Below are 22,449 nucleotides of genomic sequence, written 5' to 3' on the forward strand. Positions count from 1 at the left end.
GTCGTGTACACGATGTGTGCGTGGCGTTCAAGTGGTTAAGTGGTGAGAACACTGCTGCTAAGCAACGGTAATATTAACGTTACTGTCGGCGTCCAGAAGCCACAAATCATATTTTCACATATGAATCAATATTCTGTTTCTGTAATACCTATTTCTCTCCTCACATGTTCTCAGAATCATCTTGTAGTGATCAAGTTGAGGAGATACCAAGCACCGCCCACCAGCCGGAGCACAGCCAATAGGAACGCTCTCTCTCTCTGAAATGACCTGTGATTGGTCAAAGTCTCCCGTCATGAGCTAGATTTACTAAAACCTGAAAACAGAGCCATCAGGAGGAGCAGAAGTCTAGTTTTCTCTCAGAACACTTGAATTACAAAATGCTGAAAGGTTATTATGGGATTTTTTTCCCAACGATGCCAAAAATATTATTGCCTACTGAAACTTTAAATTGACTTAAATTGTAAGTCGCTTCAGACAAAAGCATCTTCCAGATAAATGTCATGTTGTGTCTTAAGAAATAAAGCGGTTGCTTTATAAATAAAACAACCGGTTGCATTGGCCGACACACATCGTCGCTACTGGTTTCCTTTCCACAGCTTTGTCGTGTGTTTAGTTTCAGACATTTTCCCAGAATTTTCGAAAAAATTTCGGATATTTTTCAATATTTTTCTCACGTTTTACTTAGAATTTTTAGAATTTTTTTTGGATATGTTTTGCATATTTAAAAAAAAAAATCTGATATTTTTCACATGTTTTACTTATAATTTTTGTACGTTTTGAGGATATTTTTCAATAATAATCTTCAGACATTTTTCGTATATTTTTCACATATTTCTGAATGTTATTTCATGCTTTTAGCTTGTAGAAAGTCCTCTTTACAAATAGATGTTTAGTTTTCACATATTTAATATTTTTCACACACTTTTTCGGATATTTTTCAAATTTTTGTCACATATTTTACTTATAATTTTTGGACTTTTTTTTGGATATGTTACAAATAATTTTCAGATATTTTTCACATATTTTAGTAATTTTCATAAGTTTTTTGGATATTTTTCACTATTCATTTTGAGACATTTTCTGAATATTTTTCACATATTTCGGATTTTTTTCACATATTTTTCAGACATTTTCCCAGATTTTTTGAACAATTTTCGGATATTTTTCAATATTTTTCTCACATATTTTAATTATTAGTATTATTAGTAAAATATATTTTTCACCTATTTTACTAATAATTTTCGTACGTTTTGAGGATATATTTTTCACTAATAATCTTCAGACATTTTTCGGATATTTTTCACATATTTCTGAATGTTTTTTCATGCTTTTAGCTTGTAGAAAGTCCTATTTACAAATAGATGTTTAGTTTTCACATATTAATATTTTTCACATAATTTTTTGATATTTTAACACATATTTATCTGATTTTTTTCACATATTTTTTCAGACATTTTCCCCCAATTTTTTGGATATTTTTCAAAATATTTCTCACATATTTTACTTATAATTTTTGGACTTTTTTTTGGATATGTTTTGCATATTTTTCAAATAATTTTCACATATTTTTCACATATTTTCGTACGTTTTTTGGATATTTTTCACTATTTATTTTGAGACATTTTCCGGATATCTTTCACATATTTCTGAATGTTTTTTCATGCTTTTAGCTTGTAGAAAGTCCTCTTTACAAATAGATGTTTAGTTTTCACATATTTAAATAATATAATGCAGAAATTTTTTTGGATATTTTACACATTTTTCGGATTTTTTTCACATATTTTTTCAGACATTTTCCCAGATTTTTAGAACAATATTAGGATATTTTTCACATATTTTTCTAATAATTTTTGGATAATTTCTTTCACAAAACTGTGTGCAGCATATGGTGAAACATGTGGTTTCTGAATTCTACCGTTCTACTCTTCCGCCTGAAGTCAAAGTGATGAAGAAGTTCTCAGCTCAGCCGCTTCACCGTTAAAGTTCCCGTCTTAGCTCAGCGGCTTCACCGTTAAAGTTCCCGTCACAGTTGAAGCTTTCCAGCAAATTGGTTAATTAAAGGGTTCATTTCATTTCTGGAGGCTTCATGTGCACGAAACCACCTGATGGTCAAAGAGTGTAAAACAGGCAGATATGATCTTAACCATGTGATCTGTGATATACTGTATTTAGAGCCAGTAAAGGCTGTTGGGAATGACTATAAACAATGAAAACAATTATATATTACAATGTAATCCATTTATATCTATATAATATATAATATAATGTATATGTTGTAGTAAGTATATTATGAGTATATAACATACAGTACATGTATAATAAACTGTAATTGTTTTATGAGTAATGCCTCTTATGTGTGTAAACCAATCCAATTGGTCAATAATTGTATTGTAGTGTGGTGTAATATAATAATGGCAGGAGGGGTAATATTAGTGTTCTGTGTTATTGGTTTAACCCAGGGGTCAACAACCTGTGGCTGCGGAGCCACATGCGTCTCTTCAGCTCCTCTCCAGTGGCTCCCTGTTGATTTTCAAAAAATGGAAATGAATAGCTGTTTTTTTTGTTTACATTTAAGTTTTTTGTTTACATTTAAGTCATTGTTATAGGTCTATGGTACGATGGTACAACAGAGTATTAGGGCCACATTGAGGAAAAAAAATAAATCTGATATTACGAGAATAAAGTCATAGTATTATAAAGTAGTAATTTTACGTGATATTTTCTTTTTTTCTCATAAATGTATGACTTTATTCTCGTATTATTCTGATTTTGTTTCTCGTAAAGTTATGACTTTATTCTCTGAATATTACGACTTTTTTTTCTTGTAATATTCTGACTTTATTCTCGTAATATTCCGACTTTTTTCTCGTAAAGTTATGACTTTATTCTCGTAATATCACAACTTTTTTTCTTGTAAAGTTATGACTTTATTCTGGAAATCTCAGATGTTTTTCCCTCAATGTGGCCCTAATATATATATATATATATATATATATATATATATCATTGGTAGTTTAATCTATAATAATACATCATTTATTATTATATACCGCTGCTAATTTAATCTATAATAATACATCATTTATTATTATATACCGCTGCTAGTTTAATCTATAATAATACAGAATTTATTATTATATACCGCTGCTAGTTTAATCTATAGTAGTACATAATTTATGATTATATACCACTGGTAGTTTAATCGATAATAATACATCATTTATTATTATATACCGCTGCTAGTTTAATCTATAATAATACATCATTTATTAGTGACCATGCTAGGAACAAACACGGCATATTGGTAGCTAGCTAGTTAGACAGTAAAATAACGTTATCTATAACTAATTCCATAAATACAGTCCGAGACTATTGTTGACCACGTAGAGCACGGATGGGAATAGTCCAGATACCTTCCTGGTGTGAAGTTTTCTGTCATGATCTCTCCGTTTCAGTGGACAACACTAAACTATAACTACTGTTAAACAAAGAAGTCAGAAAGGTGTGACACAGTTTCATTGTTTCATAAGTGTTTATTGTTAACACATAAAATAGATTCAGAAATTAACAGCATGTTTATTTAAATTGCAAATGTTGCTGAAATTCTATTCTCCGTTGATATCACACTGACAGGCAGTCACTGTTTACCGTGATGACACTGTCACCTTGTGGTTTCCTCTCAATATGTGCATACATGAGCAGGTTGCAGTTCTTTTATGTAGATATATAGTTATTTAGCCTTAATATCAATGTTTTAAAAATGTCAATTGTTCCTCTTTAATAAACAAACTTCAGCCAGATCACTAAATGTTCAATAAGAGATAGGAAAATCAGCTAATTCTTGTTCATTAAAGCAGGATAGTTAAAATAAAGGAACATTTTCATTACAGACTGAATGCTGAATTCAAACAGAAAAGTAGCAACACTTTAACTCTTCTCTGTGACCATCTGAGCTTCAGTGTCGGCCAAGTCTGGATATTCTTCACCAACAATCAACAAATGATTTTAGTAATAAAGTAATGTCTCCACAGAGAGAAGAAGAGGAGTCATGCTTCTGTGGAGGAGCAGATGTCCAGATCCAGGACAAGACCTGGACCTCAGACAGCCAGTCAGACCAGAACAAGACCTGGACCTCAGGCAGCCAGTCAGACCAGAACAAGACCTGGACCTCAGACAGCCAGTCAGACCAGAACAAGACCTGGACCTCAGACAGCCAGTCAGACCAGAACAAGACCTGGACCTGAGACAGCCAGTCAGACCAGCACTGTCCAAAGTAAGACTGTAGATCTGTCTGCTGATGTCTTCATGTCTGGAAACAGGACTTGTTGTTTTAATACACTGACTATTGTTGTAACAACCGTTTCAGATATGCTCCACCAGACATATCTGCTCTGCATCACTTCCTTTCTGAATCTGAACACAAAAGAAATAATGATATATTTGTATGTTTTGTTTTTATGATAGCACTCCGTCTTTGCATTAACAATCAGAATGCTGTTTGTTCTCCATCTGCATAGATGAAAATGGAGAACTATTAAACTGTGTTTAAAGCAACAACTTCACTGTTCTATCACAGACAGACAGTCACACTGACTAACAGCCAGACAGCAGCCTGAGACACAACAAGAGACACAGACTTTGAACAACAGCCCACTTTAGCTTTCCTGCTAAAGTCTCCTTCTCTAACTTACAAACACACGTCTGGTCCTGCAGAGCGACACGTTGAACAAGAGATCAAACAAACATCAGTTTTCAGGCTACAGTAGAGGGCTGATTAGCTCGTCAGTTGAAGCACATTAAACATCTTAAAAAGTGTTATGATATAATATCTAATATCAACATTGGTTAGTTTAGATGTTTAACAGGGTCCTGTCACTTCAGTTCCTCTGCTAACAAAACACTGTCTGCACTCAGCTGGTAAGTTTCATATTTCAGCTCATTTGTTTACTTTGTCTTTTCCTGTTTTCTGTTCTGTGTTGTGCCAAATCATGAATACATGCACTTCTACTGCAGGACACACTGAGCTGAGCTGTAGTCACATCAGAGGTTTGTTCATTTACTGCTGAAAACTCAACATTTCCTTCTGCTTCACATAATAGTCCTCCACCAGCGGGGGGCTTTTATTTTGAAGCAGCTAAAGGAAACGCAGTGTTAATGTAGCTAACAACTAACTAAACCTAGATGTCTTAGTAAATGCAGCTAGCTGAAAGGTAATGTAGCTAACAATTAGCTAAACCTAGTTATCTTAGTAAGTGTAGTTAGCTGACAGGTAATGTAGCTAACAATTAGCTAAACTTAGTTATCCTAGTAAGTGTAGTTTGCTGACAGGTAATGTAGCTAACGACTAACCAGTGGCGGCTGGTGGAAATTTTTCTAGGTAGGGCTGTGCCACATCCAATCAATTTCAGCAAACATCCCGGTATGATTTAATGCAAAAAAGTGAAGGTATCAAAAACACATTACTACTTTGCAGTTAAATAATCAACAATTATTTTATTCCAACAGGAGAAGTAAAGAATGCTTAGAAAAACACAACAGTATAACATGTACTTAGTGGTGGAAAGTAACTAAGTACATTTACTCAATTACTGTACTTAAGTACAATTTTGAGGTAACAATTTTGAGGTACTTGTACTTTACTTGAGTATTTCCATGTTCTGCTGCTTTCTCTCAGAAGGAAATATTGTGCTTTTACTCCACTACATTGATTTAATAACTTTAGTTACTTTACAGATTCAGATTATTAATACAAAATATAATCAATGAATAAATGATGATGTATTATTATAGATTAAACTACCCAGCAGTATATGAAGTCATTAAAATGAGCTCCACCTTTACCAGCTGCAACATTAAAGGGACTATTTGTAACTTTTTAAGCGTATAAATGTAGCGGGTCGCCACACATGCGCGTTCGCATATGCGCGCTCGCGTGTGGCTGGAGCCTCGTCTCCGCTGCCTGCTCTCCTTCACTCAGAATGCGCGCGCGTCCTCGCTGTCTCGCTCCACCTCTAGACGTGAACGCACGCTCACTACACACTGCAGAAGAGTTAGTTTAGCTCTGAGAATATCTAGTGAATGCACAGGACGTTTGTGCAGAAATAAATGCTGCAGTTCCTCCAGACCAACAGAGCTTTCCCGTGTCTTGTGAAGTGACGGAGCTCTTCAGAGAGTTACGTTGCCCTCTCGTTACCGACCGGGTGCCGGTGTCTCCTCTGCTCTCTCCGGCTGCGGGCGGAGAGAGCAGGGAGACACGCTGCAGAGCCCTGCTGCTTCAGCCTGCACTTAGGCAGGAAAAGCCAACACTAGGATCAGATCTAAATCATGTTCATGGAGAGACCTTCGTCTGGTCAGCTAACATTACTGCCAAGCAGCTGAAATATAGAGTGATATTGTGCTTTTAGCTGACGTCTGTCGCCTCACTGTTTTGAGCAATGCTCGTTCAGGTATATTTAGAGCGAGCAAGCGCGAGCCCGACGCTGACTTTCGTTGATTTCACGGCCACAGGTGTCGCTGTTAAGAAGCATTTCTGAAAGTTTCAAATAGTCCCTTTAAAGTGATGAGCACATTAATGCATCAATAAGTACAGTTTAATCCAATAACATACATTATACTGCATAATGTGTACTTTTATGTTTGGTACTTTAAGTATATTCATATGCTAATATTTTTGCACTTTTACTGAAGTAGGATTTTGAATGCAGGACCCTTACTTGTAACAGAGTATTTCTACATCGTAGTATTGCTACTTTTACTGAAGTAAAAGATCTGAGTACTTCTTCCACCACTGCATGTACTAAAATATAATAATAAACATGTAATACAATACTAATGTAATATAACAATATAACATGTAATAGAAATGTTTACATACTGCGATGCCCCTGTTGACCTTGCTTTGTTTGGGAAACCAATAGTGAGGTAAAGATCAGGGGAAGTAAAGATCCTGAAGCTATTCAGACACCTGAATGTACAGAAACATGGGACTCAAGTGCTCTGAGGTGTAGAGATGGTAAACTCCAGCACAACGTCTGATTCAAAACTCTCTCACCTTACTCAAAAGGCACAACCACAACACATCCACAGATATTAATACTACATAAAATACAGTTAAGAAGAACAATACAACTAATTTACCGGTCTCAATTAAATTGTGATGCCTCCACGACCAATTTAAGCAAATGAGACCGAGGACAACTATGTACAAGAAAAGTCACTGTGGTGAGAAAGCCTGCATGTTTTTGACAGCCTATTTGTAGAAGAATGTTGCTCTTCTCTCCTTCTGAGTGGCAAACCTCTCAATGACCTTCTTCTTAAAGTCAGGAATGTCTCTGACCAGTTTCTTCTCCATGGAGAGCATGGCCATAGCATTAAGGTGATCCTCCGTCGCTTCATGGTTCTGGTGCTGCTGCTCAGGTTAACTGTCCTCACACAGAGAGGAAATGGAGGCCCTGGTCCAAAAACTATAGTTTGAGTTGCTAATTTGCCATCAGACTCCTTAATGTGCAGTTATATGCATTGTGTGCAATATACTCACAGTATGTTTATATAATTCACTTTTTTAAAACTTTAGTCATTTTTATCTTACATTCATGAGCCAGATGCAATGTAATTTTATTCTGCTGTGCATGTAGCCTGTGTTTAGTCTGAATAACAATTTAGTTGATCTGGAATCTTGTTAATCTTCAATAACAACTAGGTCTCTTCTAGAAATTGACCTGGTGGATTGTGTTTAATAACTACTTTACCTGCATTATTATCGTGTCGTGTTTTGGAGTATCTCCATTCTTTGGGTTGGTTACACAGTACAGACTGAATGAGCAGTGAAGCTGTGCTGCCCTCCAGTGGACAACGGGGAACTCTGACTGTTTCTTTCACTCTTTCCCTTTTTTAGAATAATATCCCAAATTGCTGGAAATCTGCTGTGAGAAAAAAAAAACTTAAGCATAGGAGAACTTAACATTCCACTCTGACAGCATGCTATCACTGTGCATATAAAAAGAACAGATAAACGCCAAACTAACACCAGTTTGATTGAGAGTCTCCTGAGTGCACTATAAAAAAAGAATATTTAGCTAAATTAAAAAAATAAATAGATATCTTATTAAAACATACAAACAGCAGTTAGACAAAAATGATTGAAAAATGAAAAAGAAAGAAAAGATGAACCCTTATCAGTGACGGCTAATGACTCAAAAAACTGGGGAGGACAGGAGGAAAAGCAACCCACGGTGTCATGTTATTTTACACTAGTTGGTTACTTATCTCTACTTTCTTTCTTTATTGAATAAAAGAACATAATTCAGATTCAGTATACAGGGGGTGATAGCCAAATAGAACAATAACAAAAGAGCCATGGGTATATCAAACTAGACACAAATATTTTAAAACATACAGATATTAAGTGTCTTGAAGAAATAACAGAATATGGTATTGTTAAATTTATATTTATGAGAAAAAAGACTTTGCCAACAAATCAAATTTATGATAAGAATATTGTCTTTTTTAAGAAGAAGAGGAAACCAAACACCACATTTTCCCATAATGTCTTGAAAGATATGATCAATGACAAATCTGCAAAGGTCTTTAATTTCTGCATGTGGTGATTGACAAGGTAATATTTATGACTAATTTTGAGGGACGCATCCTTTTTGGGGATTTTTTTCCAAAGAAGAGAGATTTTTTATTTATTTATATATACAGTATATAAATGATACTGAGATTTGGTAATGGTTTATTTCAACCAGTTTTACTCTTTTTTTAAACATTTTTTACTCCTCTTGCCTCTCAAAAATAGACCAGCCTCCAATGACCCTTATTATGCATAATGCTCTATTTGTGTGCTGAATTCTCAACTCGTCCACAATCACTAGATATTGCACACATTATATCCACATGAAAAAAGCTAATGTAAAAGCAAAATAGCCACTCAATATCCACTCTCTCTTTAGCTGTGTTTCCACTGCATAGACCGCTCGACTCGACTCACTTTTGGTATCTGGGGTCTCGTTTATAAAACAGTGCGTAGGATCCGTACTAAAAATGTACGTATGCACAAAAGCCGAAAATGGCGTGCCCTTTATAAATCCCAGTCCACCTGGAAATGAGCGCGCGTGGATCAGCCTCATATCCCGCCCTCTACACGCCCACATTCAGCCATAAATGGATGATGCAAAGCAACTGTACCACATGTGGCTTTTGTTGCCATTATGGTGGATGAATAGTATACATCATGATATCTCACATAGTGAGCGGGAGGTCTGGGGGAGGACCCCCGGAATTTTTTTTTCATTCTGATGAATAGTTATGCATCAATTCATGGTCGAAATGTATTCATTTATGTAAAGGAAAACCCAAAATTCAGGCAGCATGGGGCAATGTGAAAATATAATGAAATATAATGCAGTGAGGCTCTAAATCATTCTGTGTCACTTTCAAATATGTATTCTCCTGGAGATCAACTTGTCTCATCTCTGCTGAGTCAATACACTTGTAGGCGTGATTTACTCTTCCCTCCTCTTTGAGTGTCTTTTGTCTGGGGAAGTAAACTCTTTAAATGTGTATGTGGCACCTATTCACTAAGTATGATACATTCAGTCATTTGAATTAATTTCTAACTTTAATAATCGCTCATGTGTTTTAGCAAGATTTCTGCTCACGTTCAAAACATACTGCACATTCAAAACATGTCCCACATATCTGTGTTCCTGGAGAAGTCGTACTATTTTGAGAAAAAAAGTAATATTTTCATTAGAATAAAGTCGTAACTTAATGAGAATAAAGTCATAATATTTTAAGAGGTCATAATATTGTAGGGTCCCATTATTAACGAAGCTACGAGGCATGAACTCGTTTCGCTGGTACTTTATTCTTCAGGCTACTGTGAGCCGCAGCCAACACCAAAACAACAATCCTGTCTACTTTACGGGGTGCTATCTACATTAGCAACTCACTTATCACATCTCTCACTCCTCGTCTCACACACACACACACGCAAACTACCAAAGCCTATGGAAAGGAGGCTGGGTCACGGGCGGACACTGGTCTTGGGGTATGGGGTATAACGCAGTGTAACTCAAACTGCGGTTGTGCGTTGCTATTGGCTCAATTACGGCGAGTGCTGACAAAATTTTACTGCGCATGTGTTGTACCCATGGATGTATTAAAAGAACTGGATACAGCGTTGGAGGCGGAGCCCCGGTCATTCCTATGAGAGTTGCTCATTGGCGCAAGAAGCCTAAATGGCTCGACTTCCGTCTGGAAAAGTACCCGGATCTTGGCGGAGTAGCTTCCGAGATGATTGGGCGGAGTAGTGTCCGCTCTGTCACATGACTTGGTCACGGGGTCCCAACGTCACGCCGTCGTCACGGTTTGCGCTCCAGCCTCGGTCTGGGTCTCACTCACATGAACGGAGGAAGGGAAATAACTCTGGATTCGGCAATTAGTGCGTATTACAACTTTAAAAACAAAATTTTTTAAATAAGGGCTAATAGAGTGTTCGTACTGGGGAGTTGTTTCACCTCAAAACAAATTATCCGCTGAGTTATAGACGTCTCTTTCCCAATGTCAGTGTATGGGAAAAAGTGTTTTTGGGCCCAATGCATCACGTGACTGAAACAGAAGTTGCAGTACCGCCATTTGGCCACTACAAAAGTCGGGATCGACGACCGGCGCACTTCCTGGAGGCTTGGTTGTACCCCAAAGATATGACTTGTTGATGACGCGTGACCCAGCCTCCCTCAATAGGCCTTGCGAACTAATAGGAACAACAACAACAACCCTCCCTCCGAAAGCCTCTGCCAATCACATCTCACACAAATCACTGTCATAGGTAACTGATATGAGTGACAGGCTGCACAGCCTCTGAGAACACACAACTTCATCACAGGCAATGCTACGTTCACTGACATCATGGACAACTCACTAACTGCAATAACAGACCTTTTGACTTTAGCTGCATATAACACAGTCTTAAAGGTCCCATATCATGCTCATTTTCCAGTTCATACTTGTATTTTGTGTTTCTACTAGAACGAGCGATAATAATAACTAGAAATAAAAGAAATAAAAGTTTTATAAAAGTTTTATAAAAGAAGTAAAAGTTTTATAAAAGTTTTATAAAAGTTTTATAAAAGAAATAAAAGTTTTTTTCAACATAAAAAAACTTTGATTTTCCTCAAACTGCCTGAATATACCTGTATTTAACCTCTGCCTGAAATGCTCTGTTTTAGTGCATTTCAACGGAATTGCCTTGATAGGCAACAGTGTGGTCCATGTTTATTTCCTGTCAGCTGATGTTATTTACATATGTAGCCCCAGGGCAATTTGTTCTGCCCCTGAGGGCCATTGTGGCTGGTTTCCTGGTCTACTACCAGTTTCCTGGAGGTTCTGCTCAGAATAAATATGTTTTGGTTAATATTTACATGTTCAGTTCAATATACACATACAGTATGTTGTCACTTAAATAGGTTGGTTGCAGTGTACTTGGTGAGCATGTGGTTTACTTTGAGTACAACCTATATTGTTTAATTTTATTACATGTAATTGGTTGTTTATGTGTCATGTCTCTTTACCTGGTTGTGATTGGCTGTGGGGCGGGACTAGCGAGGAGCGGGTGGTCGAGCCAGAGAAGTGAGGGAGCGGCAACTGAGAGGTTGGAGAGAAACGAGTGGAACGAAAAGAGATGTAGTAATTAGAGATTTATGGTTTAAAGTGTGTTTGTAAGTTATAGTGCTGTAAAAACTAGAGCCTAGGACTGCAAGCCAGTGAAACGCTGAATGTATAAGTTGCGAGTAGTTAAGTGCTATCAACACAGTAGCTGATATTGCGCCGTTAGCCTTTCCAGCTAACTAGCCAAGCTAACTACCGCCGAAGGACACTCTGGACTGCCCAGATAGTCTCCAGGTGACCTGGATAAAAGCCTGGTAGCTCCTCTGGCAACGCGGGAGAAAGAAGGTTTCACCCATCGGACTGCCATGGTCAGCTATCAGCCTTTCTAGGTTTTTGCACTACTCTTGGAGGTGCAACATTAGGACTCTGTGATACTAACTCTGCTACGCTAACGTGAGTACTCAGCTTTTATTTGGCTGTTAGAGCGAAACGGTCTCAACTGTTTTTGGCCACCACGTTCCCAAACATCAACCAGGCCTGCAACGGGTTTGTTTTCATTAATAGTCCTTTTCTGTTTGCCGGCTTGTGTGTGTGTGTGTGTGTGTGTGTGTCTGTCTGTGGGCCCACCAGGTTATTTTTGGTGAACGTAAAAGAAATCATAAGAGTTCATTGCATATCCTTTGGTACTGCTTTATGTTATTTTGGGCTAGACCAAGTACATTAAAGGGTGACATATATGCTAGTGACCCCAGAAGGTTAAAGGAACATAGAAGATTGACTTGGGTTAATACTGACTTGTTTATCTCTGTGAAAGGTCAAAGTACTATTTTCTTGGTATACTATCATTGAGAGTATTGTGAACCTTTTTTATTTTACATATTTTTGATATCATTCCCTTTTAGTTAATACATTGAGTAAATTGTTGGGGACATATTTGTTATGTGATTTTTATTAGGTATAAACATAACCACAGTGCAGTCACATATAAGAAATAGGGAAGAAATAATTATGGGTTATTAAAATAAAGCAACAACAGGAATAAGGGTTTAACTAAAGCCAACCTGGGAATTAAGTTTTACAACACAGGGCGCTACCTTTATAAAAAGGTGCAGAAAGCGCTACACATAGACTGCAACAGGAAATAAACTGGGAGACATTTAGAATGTTTTCGTTTAAAACCGTGTAATGGTCTACATATTGTATATTTGTGACATCACAAATGGACAGAAATCCTAACTGCTTGTTTCAAACGCACAATTTCTGAATATGAGCTGTGTGTATTTCTCCGTATATTGAGCGTTTTGATAGTTTACCGGTATTTATATAGCACTTAAACCTGCTTTATGACATAAAAGACATGAAAATCTCACTTTTTACAATATGGGACCTTTAACAGTCACAGAACAACATTACAGTTAACACCACATGTCATCCAGTCCGTAACAATATTATAAGAAATAAGAATGCCCTATAGTCTGTTGTGCATTACATTATTGCTCTGCTGATATGATGGTATCCTCTTCAGACTGGTGTGCTGCAGTGAAGGCAAAAGAGGAAAGGGACCAGGTTCAGAAAGGATTGGAAGCGTCACAATATGCAGCTGTTCACACCAGAAGCTCATTTCTCCATGCTGGTCAACAAACATTCTGCTCCTCTCTCTCTCTCTCTCTGTCTCTCTCTCTCTCTCTCTCTCTCTCTCTCTCTCTCTCTCTCTCTCTTCTCTCAGTGTGTGTGTGTGTTCCCTCCAAAGATAATGCGAATGGGTTTCCTCAAATATTGGTAAGGACGATTCTCTCCTCCCAAAATATTGTGTTAATATGTCCCTACCGTCCATATAAAACCTACGCCCTTGCCTACTGCCCAGGTAAAATCAACATGCTTGTCAAACATTGCTTCTTGACTGTGACAAACCGACCTGGTGACCAGGTCAAAATTGGACTTGCATGCCCCACCTATCGGAAGATCAGTGGTACGATCCCCGGCTCCTCCAGTCCACATGTCGAAGTGTCCTTGAGCAAGATACTGAACCCCGAACTGCTCCTGAAGGCTGAGCCATCGGTGTGAGAATGAGTATTTACATTAGATCCCGACGGGCAGGTTGGCTCCTCGCATGACAGCCTCTGCCATCAGTGTATGAATGTGTGTGTGTGAATGGGTGAATGCCGCCATGTAGTGTAAAGAGTTTTGAGTGGTCAGAAGACTAGAAGGTAGCTATATAAATGCAAGTGCATTCCACATCCTCAGGAAACTAGACTACACTAAACTAAACTAAACTAAACAAAACAGGTGGTGTTGAAAGCTTTTGGAGGTGACTACTTGCTGGGCGTGTATCGGCTACTTTTTTGTGTGGAAAAATGGATAGAAAGGGGAAAGCTCCATCAGCTTTGTGGCAGAGTCATGTTCCGTTGTATGGAGCAACACGGTTACTATGACAGCTTACTCCTCTTTTTTTGGACTCTAAGCTTCTCTTTACTCCCTCAAAGCTCAGTACTGTCAGGATGGGAAGTAATTGACTGTTCACTAAGCCCCCCGGCCCCCTTAATTACTGTTGTCAAGCTTTTCCTTCTTGCACAGCACATACTGTACGCAGTTTTTCAATGGTAGATTCACCACTTGAAATTAAAAGTATTTTTTTTTTTTCAAACACATGGTCCTTGATTTCAGACAGTAGTAGACAAAAGCAGGTTTTCATTTATAGTCACTAATTATCGATTTTGCTGGCTGAAAAGACGACGGATGAGCTGTAGCTGGCGAGCCTGTTAACATCCACACCAGCTGATGCTAGAAGACATGGAAATAAAGAAACAGCATTGCTCTTGTATTACAGTGTACAGTGAGTGAGAGACAGACATGGAGAGAGCCAAGAGAAAGAAATACCAAAAAAAATTAATGGATGAATGAAAACTGATGAATATTAGCCTGGTTTACCGGGGCCAGAGGGGCGAATTATTCAGTTTTCTTTCCTCAGAATTAAAAGTAAAATTAAAAGTACGCCTATTTAACAAAAAAATGCTGTTGCAGTGTACTTATTATTTTCATTCTTTAATGGTCACCAGAATGCAGGAAACAAAGTCTCTGAAACTCTATTTTTTCTAGGGGAGGACCCCCAGGCCCTTTTAGTTTTTTAATCCTCTATTTAGTGGAGTGGATAACATCCATTTTTCAATCAAATCGTGCAAATAGTGATACAAGCACCAAATTTGGCATGATGATTGCCGAGGGGTCACTAAGCAAATATGAATGATTGGCCACTTGAAAATCCAAGATAGCAGCCATTTTTCAAGATGGCCGCCAAATTGACCTGCTGATTCAATTCAATTAAATTCAAACAACTTAATAATCCCTCTAGGGGCAATTGGTTTGGAGCAGCTTGTACAGAAAAAATAACAACATCAATATATGTAAGCTAAAAAATAAAAAAAAATATAAAACAGGACCCAAAACGATTACTGATGTAAATTAGACTAACTTATAAATAAACAGACTGAACAAGAACAACAAAAGGATCAGTTTAATAAAGGATAATGATTTCCCTCATAGAAATTCATCCACATGATCGATTTGAGTGATCTTGGTGTCAAATTATGTTTTCTGGTTTTAACAATGTTTAACTGCAATATGGCGGCCATTTTTCAAGATGGCTGTCATATTTACTCGCGGAGAATGTTTTTCTTAAGGAAATGCATGTACTTGGTCAATTTGAATGTGTGATGTATGGATTTATATGTTATCTTGAATGCTTTCTTGAGCTTTGGATGCTTTTGCGAACGAATAAATAAAAAAATAAGACTCTTTTGGGGTAGATGCAAACAAGTTCATTTTCTTCTGCGGTGGGTGAAAAAACAGGATGTCTGTATATAGTTTTACCAGCGTTGCTACTGCAGCTGTACTTCATCAGATGAGCTGCATCACGGTCACCAGCTGTCTCCTCAAGGTCCAGTTCCATTTGCTAGGCCTGGGTCATTTCACCTTTATTCTGTATTCAATACATCATAGGGCTGTGTATTGGCAAGAATGTGGCGATACAATACGCATTATGATACAGGGGTAACGATTCAATATATTATGATTTTTTTTAAATTTAATTTGAGGAAAACTGCTATAGTATAAAGAACACACCAGAAAGAAACCATTTTAGAATAGGTAAAAAACAACACATTTATACTGCATGGAAAAAAACTGCCTGATTTTTGCCCCAAACTGCATGTGATTAGCATAAAGTGGGCATGTCTGTAAAGAGGAGACTCGTGGGTTCCCGTAGAACCCATTTTCATTCACATATCTTGAGGTGAGAGGCCAAGGGACCCCTGTGAAAATTGGCATGCCGGTTTTTCCTCGCCAAAATTTAGCGCAACTTTGGAGTGTTATGAAACCTCCTCCTCCGACAAGCTAGTATGACATAGGCCCGATGGCGGGCCGTCAGGTTTTTTAGAGGTTAATTAAAAATGTATACAGTGTTTTGGAGAACCGATACGGTATCGCATAACATATCTATATTTTCTTACACCCCTTATAGATTATGGGAGTGAAATGCATTAATCCACAATGGAAGAGAAGTAAAAGATTACCAATAACAACAAACACTCTGGCTCTATCTGTTTAGGCGTGGAGAGGAGGTTGTGTTGCTCTGGCTCTATTTGTTTGGCGTGGAGAGAAGGTGGTGTTGCTCTGGCCCTATCTATTTGACATGGAGAGTAGGTCATGGTGCTCTGGCTCTATTTGTTTGGCGTGGAGAGGAGGTTGTGTTGCTCTGGCTCTATCTGTTTAGGCGTGGAGAGGAGGTTATGTTGCTCTGGCTCTATTTGTTAGGCGTGGAGATGAGGTTGTGTTGCTCTGGCTCTTATCTATTTGGCATGGAGAGGAGGTCGTGTTGCTCTGGCTCTATCTGTTTGGCATGGAGAGGAGGTTGTGTTGCTCTGGCTCTATCTATTTGGCATGGAGAGGAGGTTGTGTTGCTCTGGCTCTATCTGTTTAGGCATAGAGAGGAGGTCGTGTTGCTCTGGCTCTATCTGTTTGGCATGGAGAGGAGGTTGTGTTGCTCTGGCTCTATCTGTTTAGGCGTGGAGAGGAGGTTATGTTGCTCTGGCTCTATTTGTTAGGCGTGGAGATGAGGTTGTGTTGCTCTGGCTCTTATCTATTTGGCATGGAGAGGAGGTCGTGTTGCTCTGGCTCTATCTGTTTGGCATGGAGAGGAGGTTGTGTTGCTCTGGCTCTATCTATTTGGCATGGAGAGAAGGTTGTGTTGCTATGGCTCTATCTATTTGGCATGGAGAGGAGGTTGTGTTGCTCTGGCTCTATCTGTTTAGGCATAGAGAGGAGGTCGTGTTGCTCTGGCTCTATCTGTTTGGCATGGAGAGGAGGTTGTGTTGCTCTGGCTCTATCTGTTTGGCATGGAGAGGAGGTTGTGTTGCTATGGCTCTATCTATTTGGTATGGTGAGGAGGTTGTGTTGCTCTGTCTCTATCTGTTTAGGCGTGGAGAGGAGGTCGTGTTGCTCTGGCTCTAACTGTTTGGCGACGCCGGGAAGCTGCTTGACATCTTACAATAAGTTTTTTCTTACTTTCTGGCTATCCGCTGAGTCTTTGTTTTGTGTTTTTTGCGGCTTGAGAGTCCACAGTTCCAGTTCTAGCACCTGGTGTTGGATATGGAGCTTCTCATATTCCTGCTCATCCGGTCTTTCAGGGAAGGAAACTTTGGACTAATGATCCCCTACTCGACAAAGTAGATGAATTTCTATGAGAGAAACCATTATCGACAAGTCAATTTGGCCGCCATCTTGAAAAATGGCCACCAAATGGATTATCAAGTGGCCAATCGTTCATATTTTCTAAGCATCCTCTCGGGAATCATCATGCCAAATTTGGTGCTTGTATCACTATTTGCATGATTTTTCCACTATCCGCTCCACTAATTTCTAAGGTCTCAAGGTTGGCAAGTATGCTCTCAGGTGCGCAAACAACGGAAAAGTTAAATAGTCCCTGCATTGTTCAACACATTAGCCTAAACCAGGGATCAGCAACCTGCGGCTCCGGAGCCACATGTGGCCTCCCTGTGGATTTTTGAAAATGGAAATGAATGATGTTTTTTGTTTACATTTTCATTTTTATTTATCTTTGCTGTAGGTCTATGGTATGACGGAGTATTAGTTATGAATTCATTCTCGTAATGTTGAGACTTTTTTTTCTCGTTAAGTTATGACTCTAATCTCGTAATATTAACAACGTTTTTTTTCTCGTTAAGTTATGACTTTATTCACGTAATATAACGACTTTATTCTCGTAATATTAACGACGTTTTTTTCTCGTTAAGTTATGATTTTATTCTCGTAATATTACTACTTTTTCTCACAATATTATGACTTTATTCTGTAAATCTCAGATTTTTTTCCCCTCAATATGGTCCTAATACTCCGTCGTACATTTGCACTCTGGCCCTCACTGCATTAGACTTATATACTATATACTTAGACCATAAACTGTGTTACCTTCATCACAATGCTCAAATGTTTTGCGGCTTTTTTTGTTGTCTAAAATGGCTCTTTTGATAGTAAAGGTTACTGACCCCTGGTCTACACTAAGCAATTATTAGGGACCTATAGAAACTAATCTTCAAAACCCTGCTTTTATTTTGAAAATGCTTCGCTCCATTTCCAGTGTTTGGAACTTGGAGCTTTACTTTCACAGCTGAGAGAGAGAGCGAGAGAGAGAAAGAGAGCGAGAGAGACAGAGAGAGAGAGGGAAAGAGAGACAGAGAGAGATACAGAGAGAGAGACAGAGAGCGATAGAGACAGAGAGAGAGAGAGAGAGAGGGAGAGAGAGACAGAGAGAGAGAGAGAGAGAGGGACAGAGAGAGAGAGAGAGATAGAGAGAGACACACAGACAGAGAGAGAGGGAGACAGAGAGAGAGAGAGAGAGAGAGAGAGAGAGGGTCTTAACAGCTGTCAGTGTCTCTTCACCGTCAAGTGTCCAGCAGCACCAGCCGGCAGGTGAGTCAAAAGCCCGGGGAGAATAGCTGCGGTGTTTCCTGGTTCTGGTTCTGGTTCTGCTGCTATCCAGTCCATCCACTGCTCTGCTCTGCTGAACCTCCTCACTGATCCGGTGTGTTTGAACTGAAGTTGACGAGAGTTCTGGTTCAGGGAGGGCTGCTGGGTGGTGATGATGATGATGATGATGGTGATGATGATGATGAAGGAGGGCTTCACGTGCAGTTGGATTTGAAATGAAGTAGTTTTTATTGCATCACGTTCCGGTGAAGCCTGCGCTACAGCCCGTCATGAGAGGAACTGACTTCAACTCTCCAGTGTTTTCTTAATAACCCACCTAGATGATATCTGTCTGGAGACATCTGTTAGGCTGTCCGTCTCTCTGGAGACAGATTTCCCTCTTTTTGAAGTGCTGAAGATGTGACAGATGTCAGTGTGCTGGAGTATATTTACAGTGATTGGTATCTGGTGGCCCCTAATCCAACCCAATCTCCACATGTGTGCATTTCTTGTTAAGTATAGATTTGGTTGCTTTTAACTCTGAATGTGGAGCTCGTGGACTTCTGATGTGTCTCCTTCAGATGAAAACAGTTATCACAAGGTCACGACTGTGTTACCAGTGTGATTGTGTTTGGATCCATTATCTTGGTAATGTAAAGTATATTTCATTGTCGATTTTGGACTTTTCAATATATCTATTAAGAAGCATTGTGTGTGCATCAAAACCCGATATAAACAGGGAAAAAAAAGTTTGGAAACTTGTGTTTGGTGGATTATTTCTTTGTTGTTACAATGCTAATTGGCATTGCATTTTACATGGTTGGAAAGCCTGTTTATTTACCTTTACAAGGATGTCCAACTTGTAAGGATCATGCATTTGTGGGATGAGCAGCACAGCTGATTATGTGAGTAGCGTCCAAGAAAAAATTGCCAAAATGCTCCGTCAATGGTAAACAGTGTATTCTCCTGTTGACTCTTGTTTTGAGTTGTTTGGTGGATTGGATGATTGAACTCTATCAGTAACAAGGAACAAACAAGACATATTGGCTATTTTATACTTTATTAATTTAATACACCGTCAGGAGCCTCAGTAGCGGTGGAAGATGCTTTGCTGCATCTGGCACAGGGTGTCTTGAATCCGTCCAGGGTGCAACGAAATCTGAAGACTATCAAGGCATTCTGGAGCGAAATGTGCTGCCCAGTGTCAGAAAGCTTGGTCTCAGTCGCAGGTCATGGGTCCTCAAACAGGATAATGACCCAAAACACAGCTAAAAACACCGAAGAATGGCTAAGAACAAAACACTGGACTATTCTGAAGTGGCCTTCTATGAGCCCTGATCTAAATCCTATTGAACATCTGTGGAAGGAGCTGAAACATACTGTCTGGAGAAGGCACCCTTCAAACCTGAGACAGCTGGAGCAGTTTGCTCACAAGGAGTGGGCCAAAATACCTGTCGACAGGTGCAGAAGTCTCATTGAGAGTTACAGAAATCACTTGATTGCAGTGAGTGCCTCAAAAGGTTGTGCAACAAAATATTAAGTTAAGGGTACCATCATTTTTGTCCAGGCCAGTTTCATTAGATTGTTTTTTAAAATGATTCTGTTGAACCACAATTCAAAAGCAATGTCTGATTTTCATTAGTTCATTTTCAGTAAATTTTCAGTTTCAAGTTATTTCAGTGACCATTGTTGGTTTTTCTTTCTTTAACTGAAGGGTACCAACAATTTTGTCCACGTCTGTATGTCTTCGGTAGGATCCAATGGGCTTGGGACTGAGAGTCATAGACAGGGGTAGGGAAATCAAAGTATTAAACGATGGACTAACACATCGTTGGGTTTGGTCTTTCCGTGGGATTTGTTGACATTGAAAAAGCATCAAATAGCCTTTAAGGCCTTCTGGCATAAATGAGGATTTCTCAATGACGTGTTTCTGTTAGTGACATTAACGTAAAGGATGATGTGGTTTCATGTCGTGAACTACACCCACAGCCTTTGCGTTGGTTAGAGATTTTTGTAAAGTATTGCCTTGGCCAACTTGTAGTTCTATGTGACGGATGAATAGATTCACAAACCTGTACTTTGTTATAACTATGTTGCCAGTTTAGCTACATTCCCATACTCAGATTGGACTATTCTTCTATTAATACACCTGCTCATAATTACTCAGCGGTTGCACAGGGTGCTTTCATGTAAAATACAGTGACAGAATGTGGCTGGTATTGTTTTCACCTTTTCAGTCTGTTTGTGTGTTATCATGACAAAATGTGGTGCTGGAGACACCTACTGTAGCAGGACATATAGCGCTCCGCGTGTCCGTCCTTCCTCGTTTCCGGAGCAGAACTCGGAAACTGGTTAAAGGGACTCTATGTAAGAATCAGAAATTGCTTGTTAACAGCGACACCTGTGGCCGTCAAGTCAATGAAAGTCAGCATCTTGTTGCTCGTGCTCGCTCTACATAGACATGAACGAGCATTGCTCAAAACTAGTGAGGCGACACACGTCTATAACGTCAATATCACTCTATATTTCACCTGCTTGGCAGTAATGTTAGCTGACCAGACGAAGGTCTCTCCATGAATCGATGCTAATACTGTGTTGTCCTGCTTCAGACTCCCGTCTTCTGCAGTGTGTAGTGTGCGCGAAAGGTGGAGCGAGTGAGAACGAGCGCGGTGTGTGAGTGAAGGCAAGCAGAGGAGCAGAGCAGCGTCGACTCCGGCCCTGGAGACCAAAGCTCCCCTGTGTCTTCTGGCCGCGGTCAGGGGGGCCGAAGCAGGAAGAGTTGACACTGCTTTGCAAGATGGGCTTCACTAGATATAACTTTTAGGTTTTGGTGCTTCCGTGTAGTTTGTGTTGGAACAGCGTAGCCACGCGCAAGCTCGCATGGAACTCCGACCCGATTTATCCGTGTAAGAAGTTACAAACAGTACCTTTAACTTAGGAACCTAAAATTTGCTATGATGGTTCACAGTGTGGTCTAGTTGTGCCTTTTGGGGGGTTAGAAGTCCAGTGCTACCCTGGACTTGATAAGCTACATTGTGCTCAATAGACTAACTCCATTAGTTCCTAAAGGGCAAAACTAGGGATGTCCATAATTAACCGTTTAACCGTTAACCGATATTAAGCATTTTAACCGATTAACGCTATCGGTTAAAACGGTTAAACATTTTTTAATAATTAACTCAAAAGCTGAGCGGCTCAGAAGAGCGGCTCGTCACTTTAAGGAGAAAAGCTGGTCCACCTTAACAGCCCACCTTAAGAGGCGAAGCCGGAGTTGCAGGAGGTTGACTCTGGTCTCTGGCTCGCTTGAGCGGAGCGAAGGAGTTGTAGTTTCGTAGCATTTATTCACCGATAAATAAACTGTACATACACTGCTACACCTACATTCACAGTTAGAACACCACCAACAACCTCACACTACCCACCAACACAGACACACGGCCTGTTGGAAACTCACTGAAGTTACGCAGACTACGTGTGCGGCGGCGAGCACGAAGCCTCCGGCAATGCTAGAGCTGCTAACGTAGCACAAATACACACTGTTTGTTGGCCACTCGCTAAAGTTACGCCGGGCAGACACACAGCTGACAACCTGCTAAACTAAACTAATTGTGGTGGTGGAGACTTTTACTGGGAAAGTGGCTGTATGTCTGTGACACTACACGCAGCATCGTGGCTGCTATGTTAACGCTCCCGGACGGGTGAACGGGGGACTCAGTTGTCTGTTGTGCTCCTGCACTGTAGCTGGCGAGATGCACAAATCTTTTCGGTTAACGGTTAATGATCGCTTAAGTAAGGTCGGTTGTCGGTTAAGAACATTTTCCCAAATGAGCATCCCTATTCACAACCGTGCAAGATGCA

At 39.4% G+C, this 22,449-nt stretch overlaps 1 protein-coding gene and 1 long non-coding RNA gene across 2 annotated transcripts in view; one reads left to right on the top strand and one right to left on the bottom strand.

Moving 5' to 3' along the window:
- Positions 1–22,449, bottom strand: part of LOC141781516 (uncharacterized) — a 130,825-nt gene that overhangs the window by 84,896 nt on the left and 23,480 nt on the right. The window lies entirely within an intron of this gene.
- rbfox1 (RNA binding fox-1 homolog 1) overlaps positions 18,490–22,449 on the top strand; it is a 352,975-nt gene continuing 349,015 nt past the window's right edge. The window contains exon 1 of the mRNA XM_074657310.1: positions 18,490–18,594. The gene's annotated coding sequence lies outside the window, so the exon portion shown is untranslated. The remainder of the gene's footprint in view (positions 18,595–22,449) is intronic.

The sequence above is a fragment of the Sebastes fasciatus genome, chromosome 13 (genome assembly GCF_043250625.1).
Source record: "Sebastes fasciatus isolate fSebFas1 chromosome 13, fSebFas1.pri, whole genome shotgun sequence".
In the NCBI taxonomy this organism is placed as follows: Eukaryota; Metazoa; Chordata; class Actinopteri; order Perciformes; family Sebastidae; genus Sebastes; species Sebastes fasciatus.